The 14,601-nt window shown below is 41.7% G+C and overlaps 1 pseudogene; it reads right to left on the reverse strand.

Annotated features, from left to right (window-relative positions):
- Positions 1-2,620: 2,620 nt before the first annotated feature.
- Positions 2,621-13,695, reverse strand: LOC138176043 (ceramide synthase 4-like; annotated as a pseudogene).
- Positions 13,696-14,601: the final 906 nt, after the last annotated feature.

The raw sequence follows: 14,601 nt of genomic DNA on the forward strand, positions 1-14,601 counted from the left end.
GGAGAGTTTATTCTTTACTCAGTAAACAAATTTATCACCAACTCTGGGTCCTGGTGATTGTTAATAATAAAAAACCAGAAGATTTTTCTTCCTTCCACCCTGAATGAGTTCAGCGTCTCCCCACCCCCAAACTACCCCAATCTGCTACCTTCATAGTAGGAGACTTTAATATACCTGCTGATACTCTCTTAAATACCCTAACTTTCCAAACCAAATATTTAACTCCCACGACCTACTCTTCTCCACAAGCAAGGAATACACAGGATTAAAAAAATAATGAAGCATATAAAATCTCATTGCTCTCAAAGAGAATAAGGCTTTTTGTACATTGATAATTTTTAAATTTTTACTTGTTTTATTTTATCTTCCTTTTGAAATTTATATTTGTATGTTTTGTTATGTATTAATATGAGTAAAAGGAAAATGCAAATAATTTTATAAATAATAAACGACTGACAGTTCTCTATGGAAAAGTATCTTTCTCCCTTCAAGTGGAAGAGGGGCAGCAGCAGCAGACTGAGGCTAGAACAACTTTCTACACAAGGTGGTACTTACACTGTGTTTTGAAGGAAGCCAGGGATTCTACGAGGCAGAGGTGGGGAGGAATGGCTCATTCCAGGGCAGAGGGACTGCTAGGGCAAAAGCAAAGAGGAAGGAGATGAGTTGTGTGTGTGTGAGGAACACAAATAGGCCACCATGGCTGGACCATACAATTCATGATGAAGAATACAGTTTAATTAAATTGGAAAGATAGGAAAAGGGTAAGTTCTGAAGATCTCTAAATTCCAAATAAGGATTATTTTATTTGATCCTAGGGGTACTAGGGAGCCATTGGAGTTTGCTAAGTAGGGAGAGGGGATGACATGGTTAAAATTATACTTTAGGAAAATCACTTTGACAGTTTTGTGGAAGATGGGTTGGAGTGGGGAGAGATTAGTAAGGAAGAACAATTGCAAGGCTATTGCAGTAATCAAAGTGATTAGTGATGAGTGTAGCAGCTGTATGAGAGAAAGGGCGGTATGTGTGAAAGACATGATGGAGATGAGTGGAGTGAGACTGAGGAAACAAGAATTTCAATCAGTTAATCAATCAATAATATTTATTAAGTAACTTCTTTGTGACAGGCACTGTGTTAAATGCCGGGTGTGAGAAATAACTCATTCAGGCTTGGGAGGGGTGAAGATAAAAGAAATAAGTTTATTATGTGACTAGAGTGGCAGATGTCTCATAAAATAGACACACCCTCCAGAAACAAAAGCCTTAAAAACCTATGCCCGACTGCAAAGTCCCTCCCCTGTTTCCCCATTGGCTGGGAAATACAGGGTGTACAACTTTCCAATACTCCTACCACACAGTTCCTCTTGATATGCTACCCCTCCCACTACATGCATTTTATGACCATTAAAATGAACTTTTAGTCCTCCCAGAGGAGGGGAAGCAAATATTCATAAGCTTATTACACATAAGCATCCCAAGCAAGACTTAACTTTTACTCTACTTAGCTGACTTCTAACTTCAAAACAAGATAAAACCAGTTGGATCCTTGCTTCGCCATTATTTTCTGTGTGAGACATAACTCAGTTGTTATGTCTCCCATTCTGGTGATCGCTATTCTGATTTATGGAAACCAGTTTTTCCGTTATCTCTCTATTTCCCCTTTCTGCTAAGATAATCTAGTACTAATCTATGTTTGCTGGGATCTCCTTCCCAGCTCCGGCCGGCCGTGTCTTACCTTATTCCCGGTCTTCAGATGTCTCCGGCTTCTTGTCTCCAAGAAGAGCTTACCCCCACAGAACACCCAGGACATGGAAAGTATGATGCGAAGCTGTTTATTCGGTTACATCTTAACTGCACGGCAAGCAAACAGAAACTGGAACCAACTGAACTTCCCCTATCTCCCCTATATATAAGCCTTGTGGGGGCAAGCCTTGCGGGGGCCAATCATATTCTTTCCCAAGTACGTAAGAGACGAAAGGAGCAAAGTCCCACCTGGAAGTCCTTTAGGCACCGCCACGTAGAATATTACTCTCGTGTCACTGTGCCCGAGACTTCCTTGTTCCTGGTTCGATAACCCCCAGGCAAAGCTGTCCCAACAACGTCCCTCAGAAAGCCACGTGCACCCCCTCCAGCTGCCACCTTGTCACATGTCATGTGGGAGCCAATTGTACACTCTCCCGAGTGCAGGGCAAAGGAGTATGTGTTAAGAGGAGTCCGTGTTCATGGGGCATGCACAATGCCACATCGGCCTTTCCAAACCCACAAAGCCATCCTTTATGGCTTGACAGAGTCAGCCTCCACATCTCCAAGCTCCTGCCCCTCAGAGGTCACGTGCACCCCCTCTGACATCTTGTGACTGCCGCAGTGTCTCTCACACTTGCGGCTCCATCATATGTTGATAGTTTAAATGTCTCATCCTTTATAGCCATGGGTAGAGAAATTCTCTTAGGTATGCTGATTAGCCTGGTGAGTGAAAATGTTTAACCAACACTCCCCACTGCTTTCTTCTACAATTAATTTATTTTCCTGCATTTGTTCCAAGTCCAAAGACTTTCTGGTATGTGTGGATCCCTAGATTTCATAAGTCATGTATCACATAATTTCTGTGAAAACAAAAGTTTAATCATTCCTCACACTGGGGATACAAACAGAAGCCAAAGAAGCTCCTTAAGGAGCTTACAATGTAATAAGAGAGACAATGTGCCAGCAAACATATAAAAAGCAAACTATATACAGGATAAATAGTAAATTCAAGATTATGAACCTAGGTGACTGGAATGTTCTTGGCAATAAAAGGTAAATTAGAAGAGAGGAGGTTTTTGGGGAAAATATAATTGACTCCTATTTTGAAAATGTTCAGTTGATGTTTGAGTTTGATGTTCAGTCCACAATGTCCAACAGGTAGTTAATGATTGAGGACTGAACCTCAGGAGAGACACTAGAGCTGGGTATATATCTTCTAGAAGTTTCCCCCAACAGGGAAAATCATTGAATATGTGCAAGCTGATGAAATCTCCAAGTGTGAAAGAACCGAGAAAACAGAAAAGAACCCAGGCTAGAACCTGGGGGCATACCCACAGTTAGTGAGTGTGACATGGAGAAAGATCCAACAAAGGAGACCAAGAAGGAATGGTCAGCCAAATAGAGGGAAAATTGAGAGAGGGAAGAATTATACAAATCCGGAGAGGAGAGGTTTTCAGGAGAACTGAACACAGTATTCTAGATATAGTCTGACCAAGACAACCCATAGCAAGACTGTATTTTCCATATATTCATATGGCTACTTATCTCTCCTGACAGAAAGTAAACTCCTTGAAGGTAGATGTTTCCCTTTTGTCCTTGTGTCCCTCATTCCTTGCACAGCCTTTGGAATTTAAGGCACTTAGCAGATGTCTGTTAGACTGTCCACAGAAAATCAGAAAGACAGACTTGGGATGGAGCCTTGTTCCCTGAAGTGGGCCCTGAGAATTGTGGAAACATCTATACCAATTCTCCTTTGGGACCCTTCACTATTTGGTTCTTTGCCAACACTTTTGCTCCTTTGAACTTACAACAAAGTTGGGGAAGGGATTTCTCTACTGTCTATCCCTCTGCAGTGCAGGTCATAGACCAGTGATCCTGAGAAATAGTTAGTTCCACCCTTGCTGGTAGCCTTGCAGGAAAAGAGTTTCAGTGTTCTTAATTTAGGCATCAACCCTCCAGAAGGAGAAGAATTTTTCAGAGAAGGTAGTCATTCTTATAATAGTCTTGGGGCTGACGGTTCAAAACAATCCATGCCCTGGCTGGTTAGGAGATCTGGATCTGGAAAAAGAAAGCCTAAGGTCAATGTGAAATATCTGTCCCATTGTTCCACAAAGGGCCGTGCCTTTTAGGAGAAAAATGAGCATAGAGAGTTAATGGAATGCTTTATGTTTCTGTATAGTCAGTGCTGCTATAACATGTCTTTTAAAAATGTGAATTTATTCCAACATGATTATTAAGGAATATTTTGAGCAGAACAGGAATTTCAAATTTACTCAATTTCTTCTGCAAGAAACAGCAAGCGAACCCAGAAAATGTCACCACTTCACAACAAATGAGAAGCTGCAACTTTTCTTGAAAACCACCTCCTCAACTGACCTTCAGGTCTTTGTCAAGGTCAATTGTCATTGTGTACCTTCCACAGTACAGTAGTAACTGAGAGTAGAGGTGGACTATACCACCCCCATGTTGACTCTATTCCCTTCTGTTGTGGCCTCATGCCAATTTGTGCACCTAGGGCTCAAATGGAGGAATAACCCAAGGCAAATGGCCCCACCTCCATTTTTTGTACTATTTATGTATTTCTTAATCATTTAATATGCATAATTATGTGCTTTCATTTATTAGGCTCCTTTTGTATGTGTCACCGATTTTTTCAAGTTCTGTGCCTTTAACCTCATTATCCTCATAAACTCTGTTTTTTATTGGGTTGTTTTAGATGGCATGGTGTTTCTTGGGAATGCTTATATCACATCATAGTAGAAATAACTGTATTTGCTAATGCACACTTGGGAGTCTTTTGTGTCAGATATTCTCTGTGGTGTGGGAAATAAATAGCTTTCCTATACCTAATACTCTCATTATATAATGGGGATTTTTTAAAAAGAGGTTACACAGTTAGTGTGCCTCCTCACTTATTTTGGGGAGACCTTAGATATGAACCATAGATAAATCTTGTTTTTAAACATTTCCCTGGACTTGAACTCTCTGGTAAGTGTATATAGCCAGGGAGAGAAAAAGTCTCCCCTTTCTCTTTGGTGTCATTCTCCTCTTCTCCAGGGATGGAGTCAGGTCCCTGTGGCCCCTGAGCCCCTCTTTCAGTTAGGGGCCCCTGGGCCACTAGAAACAATGGACTATAATAATGGTGAAGGAATTTCAGGACAGCTATGTTCTCTTTTCTGGGACTGTGGTCCTTGCACACATGAGGCTCCCAGGGACTCAGACTCATCCCAGCTAACCTCCTCCATGCTGGATTCACTCACCTCTAGGAAGACATCTGACACATCATGCAGCAGCAGCACCAGGGCACTAACATTCATGAAGTTGGCAGAATAGGACAAGAAGATCAAAGCAATTGTAACAAAATGGTGGATGACCTGCCCCGTGAAGTCCTGGGAAGAAGAGGGCAGCCATGAGACCAGGACTTCACAGACTTCCAAAGGCAGGAGCTGGCTTTGTGCATGCTCAGGGTTAGACTGACAAATAGACAAGGAATACCATTCCTACCACCACTTCTGCCTGACTATATGAGAGTCCTTTGGGGGAAGGTTCAAGTCTACTCAGGGGAGGCAGAGTTTGAGGTACAAGGTAGGAAAGAAGGTATAAGGAGGAGATGAAGAAGCAGGTTCAAGTAGCTGATGGAATGGTGGAGAGAAAGCTGGAAATTGAGTTGGATATAGACCCAGTGGTGGGAGCTCTAAGAGAGCATCTTGGCCATTGAATTGAACAGAATAGAATTTGCCCCTGAGCTTCTGGCCTCCTTATCCAGTCTCCCACAGAGTACACTAAGCTCAGGTAGATTACGTCTGCTCTTACTGCTTCCATGGGACAAGGCTCTATACTAGGCCTTAGGCACTGGCCTTCAGGGCCAGGACCAAGTATGACACTTTTCTTCTGAGGCAGACACTAGAAAGCCAGGCTCCTCTTCCCTCTACTCTTCTCCCTTCCGAATGTAAAGATAAGGGTTTTTCCCAAGACCGGGTCTCCCTCCAGACTCACCTTCCTCTTCACATTGAGGGTCAGAGTAAGTAGCAAGGAGACATAGAAACTGAGCTCCAAGAGATACCACCAGTATATGGCAGGTTATAGAGGCTGAGGGTCAAAGCAGCTACTTGGTCATTGGTAATGCCCATAGATAAATACAATGTTCAACAGGGACATGACTGTTCAGGAGTTCCAGTACTGTGGGACCAAACATTCTGCCTTTCCCCATTATCCATTCATGCTAGACCATGGACCATGGTTAGGACACACCTGGGACTAATCCTCCTTAAGTCAGGTCATGCTGAGCAATCCAGTAATTAATAAGCATCTATTAAACTTACCTATTCTAGGTTAGACACTGGGATATGAAGATAAAAATGAAACAGTTCCAGCACCAAGAAGCTTATATTCTATCAGGGGAAACAACACATACATGCATACACACATATATGGATACATATGTATATGAATGTATTTGTAAACATATATGTACATTCACAAGGCACACATGTATACATACATGTTGAAAATTGAGAAAAGCAAATTGATTCTATTCAATTGCCAGAAGGGAAGGAATTACATAGAGTCCAATTTGTCCACAGTTGGGTTTGTCCACAGTGCTTATGTTCTGGGTGTCATAGTTTAGCAAAGACATTGATAACTGGAGAAGGTTGCAAAGGAGAGTAATCAGGATAGTGACAGGCCTTAAGGTCATTCCATAATCAGGATTTATTAAAAGAATTTAGTATCATTAGCTTAGAGAAAAGAAAATGAAAGAAGGACATGATAAATGTCTTCATATACTTGATGGGCCATCATGTGGAAGAAGACCCCAGAGAAAAGAACTAGACTCAATGGAAGGGCCTACAGAGGGCCTGACTTAGGTTCAAGGTAAGAGCAAACTTCCTACCAAAGATAGCTGGTAAAGTAGACTGGGCTGCCTTGGAAAGTAGGAAATTTGCCCTCTCTGGAAAACTACAAGTAGGGAACTATATTCACTTGTGATCATTGTGGAGTGGGGCACAGTATATGCTATATTGGGCTTGAGTGGAATGGAATCAGGAAGAGGAGTTCAAATCCAGCCTCAGACACTTATCAGCTGTGTGACCTTGGGCAAGTCATTTAACCTCTGTCTGCCTCAGGCTCCTCATTTGTAAAATGAGGATAATCACAGCATCTCCCTCACAGAATTGTTGTGAGGATCAAATGAAATATTTGTAAAGTGTTTTGCAAACCTTAAATATTGCTATATAAATGCTAGCTTTGTCATCGTCATCATCATCATCATCATCATCATCATCATTCCTAGGGTTTGTTTTAGTGGCTGGGGACTGCTCACCTGCTTAGGGTATCCATTCCAGACTGTCTCTGACTGGCCAAACCAGGTTTCCTGTAAGAAACAAGGGACATTTTCTAGACACTATGTTCAGAATCACTAGACCCTTCTCTCCATAGCTTTGAGTCTTTCTCTGGGGACCTCCAGGCACTCAACAGGAATGACTGCATTGCTACTTTAAATTTCTCTTATCTTTATCCTGGCCTCCACTTTCTTCTTCCTCCCGATACTCAGGACAAGTCAGAATCAAGTTTATGAGGTATAACCCCTGGTTAGAGAAGAGACTTGACCCTTTGTTCCTTTCTACATCCCTCCCAGGCCATTAGCATCTGGCCCCTCTGTTAGCTCTGGATTAGGGCTGGGTTAGAGGGGTCTATCAAAATGGGAAATTACTAAATGATTGGAGCATTTAACCAGTCTTCCCCTTCCCTTCTCTCTCCTTTGTGTATGTGTATACACATACATGTAGGTACTAGTGTATAAGTGTTTACGTATATATGTACATATATATTTGTTTTAACAGTGTAATATGGCAGCCAAAAGAGCTAATTGAACCTAGGGTTGCCTTAAGGAGGCATGGTTTCCAGGGAGAAGGAGGAATAGTCTCGACATATTCTTTTCTCATCAGACCTCATATGGAGAATTAGCTATGGTTCTTTGTACCACAGTTTAGGGTATGGATAAACTGGGCAGTGTTTAGAGGACAGCCAGTAAGAAGAAGTAGGTGAATTTGCCTAGGGTATGGAGTCTATGTGGGGACCTATATGTATGTGATAAACCTCAAAAGATAGAGGAAAGCTAAACTGTGAAGGGCTTAAGAGGTCAAAGAGAACAGTTTGTCTTTTATCTTAGAGGTAATAAGGAATCATTCAAGTTTCTTGACCAGGGAAGTGACGTGGTCATTTTAGGAATGTCTGCACAGAGGATAGACTGTTAATAGGGAGACAATGGAGGCTACAGAAACCAATTAGGAGGCTATAGAATTAGTGGGAGCAGGGGTGATGGAGGCCTGAATTAGGGGGGCTGTGGTGGGAGTAGAAAGGAGATGATTTCAAGAGATGTTACAGAAATAGAATCTGTAATACTTGGTGACTGATTGGATAGGGAAAGGATTTGAATTCATGTCATATGAGGATTTGCTAGAGAAACTGGACATGTTTAGCTTGGAGAAGACTTAAGGGGAACATGATGACTGTCTTCAAGGAGGAGGAGGGATTGGCCTTACTTTGCTGTTATGGTGAAAATTCCTTTCCTGTATGGATTGTACAAGATGGCTGCTGAGGTCTCTTCCAATTCTTAGTTCCTGTGATTTTATGCTCTACTCTTTCCTCCTGTCTTTCCCTACCAAAACTTGCTTTGCCCCCTCTGAAACCCTTATTTCTATGATTGAATGGTTTCACTTCATATTTGACTCGGATTCCAATCTACCCTGTTTGTTGGTCAGACTGACCAGTCTAGCTATCTCACCCGTAGGGAGTCTGCGACCTTGACTCCCCCACCCTCAACACCATTGGGATTGAAAAGTGGGATGGTAAGAAGATGGAGGAGAATTCAGGGTTAACTGGAGGAAAAGTGGATTGGGAGCAAGTAGGGGTGGGGTCATGATGAAATAGATAAGAAGAGAAGGAAACATAGTAAAAGGCAGTGGTGAAAAAGTATGTGTGGAAAGACTAAGAGGGCAGAGGGGTTGAGAATAGAAAAGCAGAATCAAGAAGAGAAGAATCAAAGGAATGGGAGTGTAAAGGATTAGGGGACAGAGGAATAACAAAAATGACATGGTATGAAGGGAAGAAAGATGACGAGAATGAAGCGTGGAGAGGACAAAAAAATCACAAAGTTAAGGAAAGGGTTGGTGAGTGTGGGGACATGGGAAGGAACACGAAGGATGGGCAAAGCGAGAAGGGACAATGTAAACGATGTGGGAACAGAACAAAGAGGACAGTGGGATGAGAGGACAAAGGGCATGGGAGGAGTATGAAAGCGGTTGAATGGGCAGAAAAAGGCAAAAAAAAGGACAAAGATAATGGGAATGGAAAGAATGAGGAGTCAAATGAAGAGGACTAGTCACGTGGTGGGGATGGGATAGAACACACTCACATTGCAGAAGACGAGCAAGCCTCCAAAGAAAGAACAGGAGTAAAATAAAAATCTCGAACTGAAAATACAGAATAGTGATAGAGATGAATGGATGAGGTCATACTGCTGGGGGTGAAAGGGAGTGGGTAGAGAGATGAACAAATGGGGCCTCTGGTTTCCAAGTCAGGCCTGGTCCCATGGCCCACTGACCCAAGTCTAGATATCTTGGAGCCAGTCTTCCTAATGGAAGTTGGTCCCCCCACCTCACCAGGATTCAGAAAATTTCTTGCTCATTAATGGTTGTTCTTGATTTCTGCAGTGTTGAAACCAGTACTCAGTTTGCCTCATAGAGAGGCGGCACTGGCTGGTGATTCAGCTCATACTGGTCCAACAAGAGGTTAGGGTTAGGGTAGACAAAAGGAGGGAGGACCTTAGCTTCAGCTGTCTGTCTTCTCCCCTACGCTCATATAGTCCCGCTAATCAGGGAGTGCTCACTCTGCCCCCCAGGTAACTAATGTTTTCCAAGAACATTGTAGGGGACATGTTTCAGTCCAAAGGACTTGAGTCTAGTCTCCAGGGGCACTGCCTTCTCTCCTCAAACCTTACTCCCCAGAGTTGGGAGGCATGTTCCCCAATAGAAGCATTCCTCAACCCAAGCCTTGGTCCCTGCCATAGCCTTGCTGTCATTTGGGGAAGAGGAGGTCCACATTGGTAGGGGGAAGGAGTCTCTGTAACCAAGTTGCCACCACTATGGGAAGATAAAAATGAAACATTCCCTGCTTTTACTGAGCTTACATTTTATTCAAGGGAGACAACATGTGCAGATATAAAATATTAATAGAAGTAAATAATTACAAATTTCAAGAGAATATTAATAATTGGTAATTGGGAAAAGGTTTTTGAAGGAGCTAGAAGCCTTGAAGGGAGTTGGGATTTCCAAGATGAAGAAGTGAGAGCATTCCTGTAGAAAGAGAGCATTCCAGGCATGGGAAACAGCCTACACAATGGCAGGGGGTGGGTGATGGAATATCAAATATAAATAACAACAAATACATGAATTTGGGTGGGTAATGATGTGTAATAATTCTGGAAAAGTAAGTTGGAGCCCAATTGTAAATGACTTTACAGGTTAAAGACAAGAGTTTGAATTTTATCTTAGAGTCAATAGAGTCACTCGGGAGCATAGGAGCAGCAGTCAGACATGAACTTTACAATGTCTGATTAGTGGCTGTGTGGAGCGTGAACTATAAATGAAGACAGTGGGGGCAATGCAACAAATTAGGAGGCCATTGCAATAGTGGGTGTGGGGGGCAGAGGTGGTGAGGGCCTGGATTAACATGGTTGTGGGAGGTTCCAGAAGAGAGAAGGGGATGGTTTCAGGAGATATTATGGAAACAGAATCAACAAAACTTGGCAACTGATTGAATATGGAGATGAGGTATTGGGAATGACTCTTATGGAGAAAACCCATGTCCACAGAACATAGAATGGGAGATTTGGAAATGATATTAGAGATCATGCCTTTATTTTACAGACAAGCAAACTAAGGCTCCAAAAAAAGTCAATTGACTTGACTAAGGTCACAAAGCAAATCAGGGGCAGAAGTAGGATTAGAACCCAGGTCTTGTGAGCTCTTAATCCCTTTGGAGGTTAGAGGTTGGTAAAAGTTGATACTCAGAGTAAGTATTACCCTCTCTTAAACAACAAAGAGAGTGGGTGTCTGAGTGAGCCCTGGGCACACAGCACCTCCCATCTCCCCCACTTCTTATTCAAAAATCACTGAAGAGCAGGGACTGTCATGTTGGAGAGGATGTAGCCTTAAATCTTCCAGGATCCTTAACAGCATCCAAACCTGGAGTCTGCTCACCTTTTCAGGATTCTTTCTCTGGGTTCAGAAAATGACTCCAATATGGGGTTTGGGAGTAGCATTGATTCTGATGGGATCATGAACACCCAGGACTCTGCTCAAAGGTAGCCCTATGGCTCTGTGAGAGGAGTCGAGTACATATGAACTCTGATTTATAGCCCTGTGGGTGCTCTCTGTCAAATCTTGCCCACCAACTGACCTAGCTAGATTGGCATAGCTCGAAGGAGTAGTGTCTTCCAATTCAGATGGAATCGAATACATGGGGCAGCAAAATGCTAAGGCACCACTCTTGTTTCTTCTGGTCCAGTTATATCCCATCATATTTATATGACTGGGAATCACTGCATCTGTACATGAAGGGGCCAGGAATAGAGCTGAGAAAGCAGTGGAGACAAGCACATATCTTTGGACACAACTTGCCTCTGTATCTTTAGAAACCCACTCATTTACATGGGGATAACTGGAGAAATTTAGGATCTAAAAAGAGAGGTCCCCTGATTCCCAGAAGTATTTGATCATTAGGCAAATAAACAGTCTGATTTATACCCAAACCTTTGAATAGATGAAAATTGTTGTCAATTGAATACTCAATCTAAGTTTTAGCATGAGGTTTCTGACATAAGAGACTAACTCAGGTACCACAAATTGTTTAAGGAGAAGACATGGTCTAAGCATGACCAAGGGCATTAAATACCAGGATGGACTCTATTTTTTGTTCTGAAGAACTTGGCCATTAGGGCTGAAAATTTCCTGCTGGGCAAATGAAAAGCTTCGGTAGAGAATAAAGCAGCATCAAAATTATGAGTTGCCCTTCTACACAAATAACCTACACATGTGAATTCCCATGTATCATATATGTGTGTGTGTGTGTGTGTGTGTGTGTGTGTGTATCCATCCTTTCCACTGATTCAGTGTATTTAGGGGAGACTAGGCTCAAGATATGTGGGATTACTTTTCTCACCTGACATTTTATTACATGCTTTTGATTTAAAGTATATTCTGGCTGACTATTAAAGGTGAACACATCCTTGGAGACTCATGAGCTATATAGGGACACAGACCTACAGAGTTCCTTCAACTTGGGGTAGTCATTTACTGGAGGGCATCCCGACCCTAAGAGTTGAGGAGGTTCACACAGGTATTAAACATTCAAACATAATCTCACAACATTTTGGAGGAAAATGCTTTTTAAACCTACTTTAAAACATGTGATATGGAAAAAAGAATGATAAATTTGGAGTTAGAGCATGTGGGTTGGAATTTCTGTTCTTTTACCCATTCTGTAACCCTGGGTAAAACACCTTATCTCTCTGGGCCTCAGTTTTCTTTTCTGTAAAACTAGATGTCTGGAATAAAAGGAATGTATATTTGTGATCCAAGGGTGATCTCATTGAAACACAGCAAGCATGAAATAAGTAAAACTAAGTTTAAGAACACATCATTGATTTTTAAAAAAGGGCATAAAAATTAATGGCACAGAAAGAAAATGAAAACTGAACTATTCTAACCTGAACTATTAAAAAAATCTTTCAATCAAAAAGTGCTATATGGGAGATAATATAGAGAACTAGCATAGATAAAGCTGAAATGGTTATCTAATAGACTAGTCATGAAAAGATATGATGAGACTGTTCTCAAAAGAATTACAAACTGTCAATAACCAAATAGAAGATCTTCTTCATGTCACTAATAATAAGAGAAATGCAGAACAAAATAAGTCAGATGTCTCGCTTCATACCCATCAAATGGCAAAAGACAAAAGGTAGAGACAGGCATAATAATAAATGTTGGTGGAGCTCTAAATTGGTCTGACCATTCTAGAAAGAAATTTGGATTAATGCTATGAATGTCACTAAACTGTTGACACCATTTGACACAGACATCTAGTTGCTAGGCATATATAGTGCCCTAAGTCTATCAATGATGTTAAAAAGATCTCACATATAATAAAATCTTAACAACAGCAAATTTTTTGGTGGCAAAGAAAAACCAAAAAAAAAAAAAACTAGAAAGATAGTAGGTTCCCATTGATAAGGGAATAGCTAAATAAAATGTGGTACGTGAATTTAATGGAATATTATTGGCTAAACAAAATGATAAATGTGAGGAATTTAGAGAAACTTGAAAAAAACTTGACTGAACTGTTGCAGAGTAAAGCAAAACTCCCAAGAACAGGATGCACAGTGCCTACAGTAACGTAAATGGACCCAAATGCTAGGTAATTCTATGACAAATCTTGCCTCCTTTCTCCCTTGAAGAAAGGAGGAAATTAACTGGTCCTTGTCTTCCTTGTAGATGTGAGGGCCTATAGATACAGAATGTTGCATTCACTGTCATATGTGGTTGCTACATTGGTTGGACTGGATTAACTTTTCTCCCCCTTGTTACAAAGAAAGGTGTACACTGAATGAATTTGGAAGATGGGAAGGGTATAGCCTGAAAGAACTGTAAAAACAAAATGCATCAACAAAATTTTAATTTTTTTTAAAGGGGGTAAAGGGAAATCCCTCACGGCTAACTCACCTCTCAGTGCCATATTTAATGACTATTAAGACAAATGTCAGGGGATTGGATGCCAGCAGGTCTTTGGGATGAGGGTATATGATGCCATCCGAATCTTCAAATCAGCCCAAGTGTACCCAGGGGGTATCCAGTACTCAGCCTTCCAAAATAACTTGTACAGGGCGTCCAGCATCCTGAGAATAAGGCATCAAAGGTCTCAGGAGGGATTGACAGGGAAAAGCATGCGTTGATTTTGCAAAAACTGTCCAACAAAGTCTGTGCACCCAGATAATCAATTTTAGAGATATATATCTGAAATATATGATATATAGAGAATATCGTAACTGTAAGAACTTAAGGAAGTCTAACCACTTCATCTTACAGATAGAGAAACTGAGACCCCAAAATAGGAGAAGACTTACCCAAGGTCACATGGTGAGTCAATGACAGAGCTGAGCCTGGAACTCAGGTCCCCTGATTCTCTGTCCAGGGCTATTTCCACTGCACTTACCACCCAGAAGTCCTGGGAGTTTGGGGGGTTAGGTGTTGTAGCGGCAAGCACCCCAGCGTTCCCAGGGTGGCTGCTAGCACAGGTTCTTGGATCTGCTTTGATAAAGGAAAGCAACTCAAAATGGGTTAACAAGCTTACTTTAATCAGTCAGACATATATCGTTTACCTTGTTCAGGGGAAAAAGGTCAGCACCCCGAACTTCAAAGCATACAGGCAGAATTATCAAGACAGAAACAGATCAAGTAGACAGATTTCCAAACTGTCCAACCATTACATCCATACCAAATCAGCATCTGGGTTTTTCAAAGTGTGGGGGGGGAGGGGGCCTGGACAACGGCTTCCCAGAATATAGATCAAATCACAGAACACTTCTCAAAGTGAGCCCCCAAAACAAAGCTACACATCAGGGCTTATATAGCCTTCTCCTGGCTCAGAGAATGTAACAACCTTATTGACTCACTGGCCAATCAAGAAGTATCTATTGAAAAACAAGCTTCCCACCCCAGGCTTCAGGTGCACTTTAGCCTAGGGGCAGGGAAGATCTTCCAAATTTGCATTCCCATTACATTCGGCCCCAAGATCTTTCAT

Source organism: Petaurus breviceps, unplaced genomic scaffold, assembly GCF_028583685.1.
Source record: "Petaurus breviceps papuanus isolate PSGF00001 unplaced genomic scaffold, PetGlider_PUasm1.0 103, whole genome shotgun sequence".
In the NCBI taxonomy this organism is placed as follows: Eukaryota; Metazoa; Chordata; class Mammalia; order Diprotodontia; family Petauridae; genus Petaurus; species Petaurus breviceps.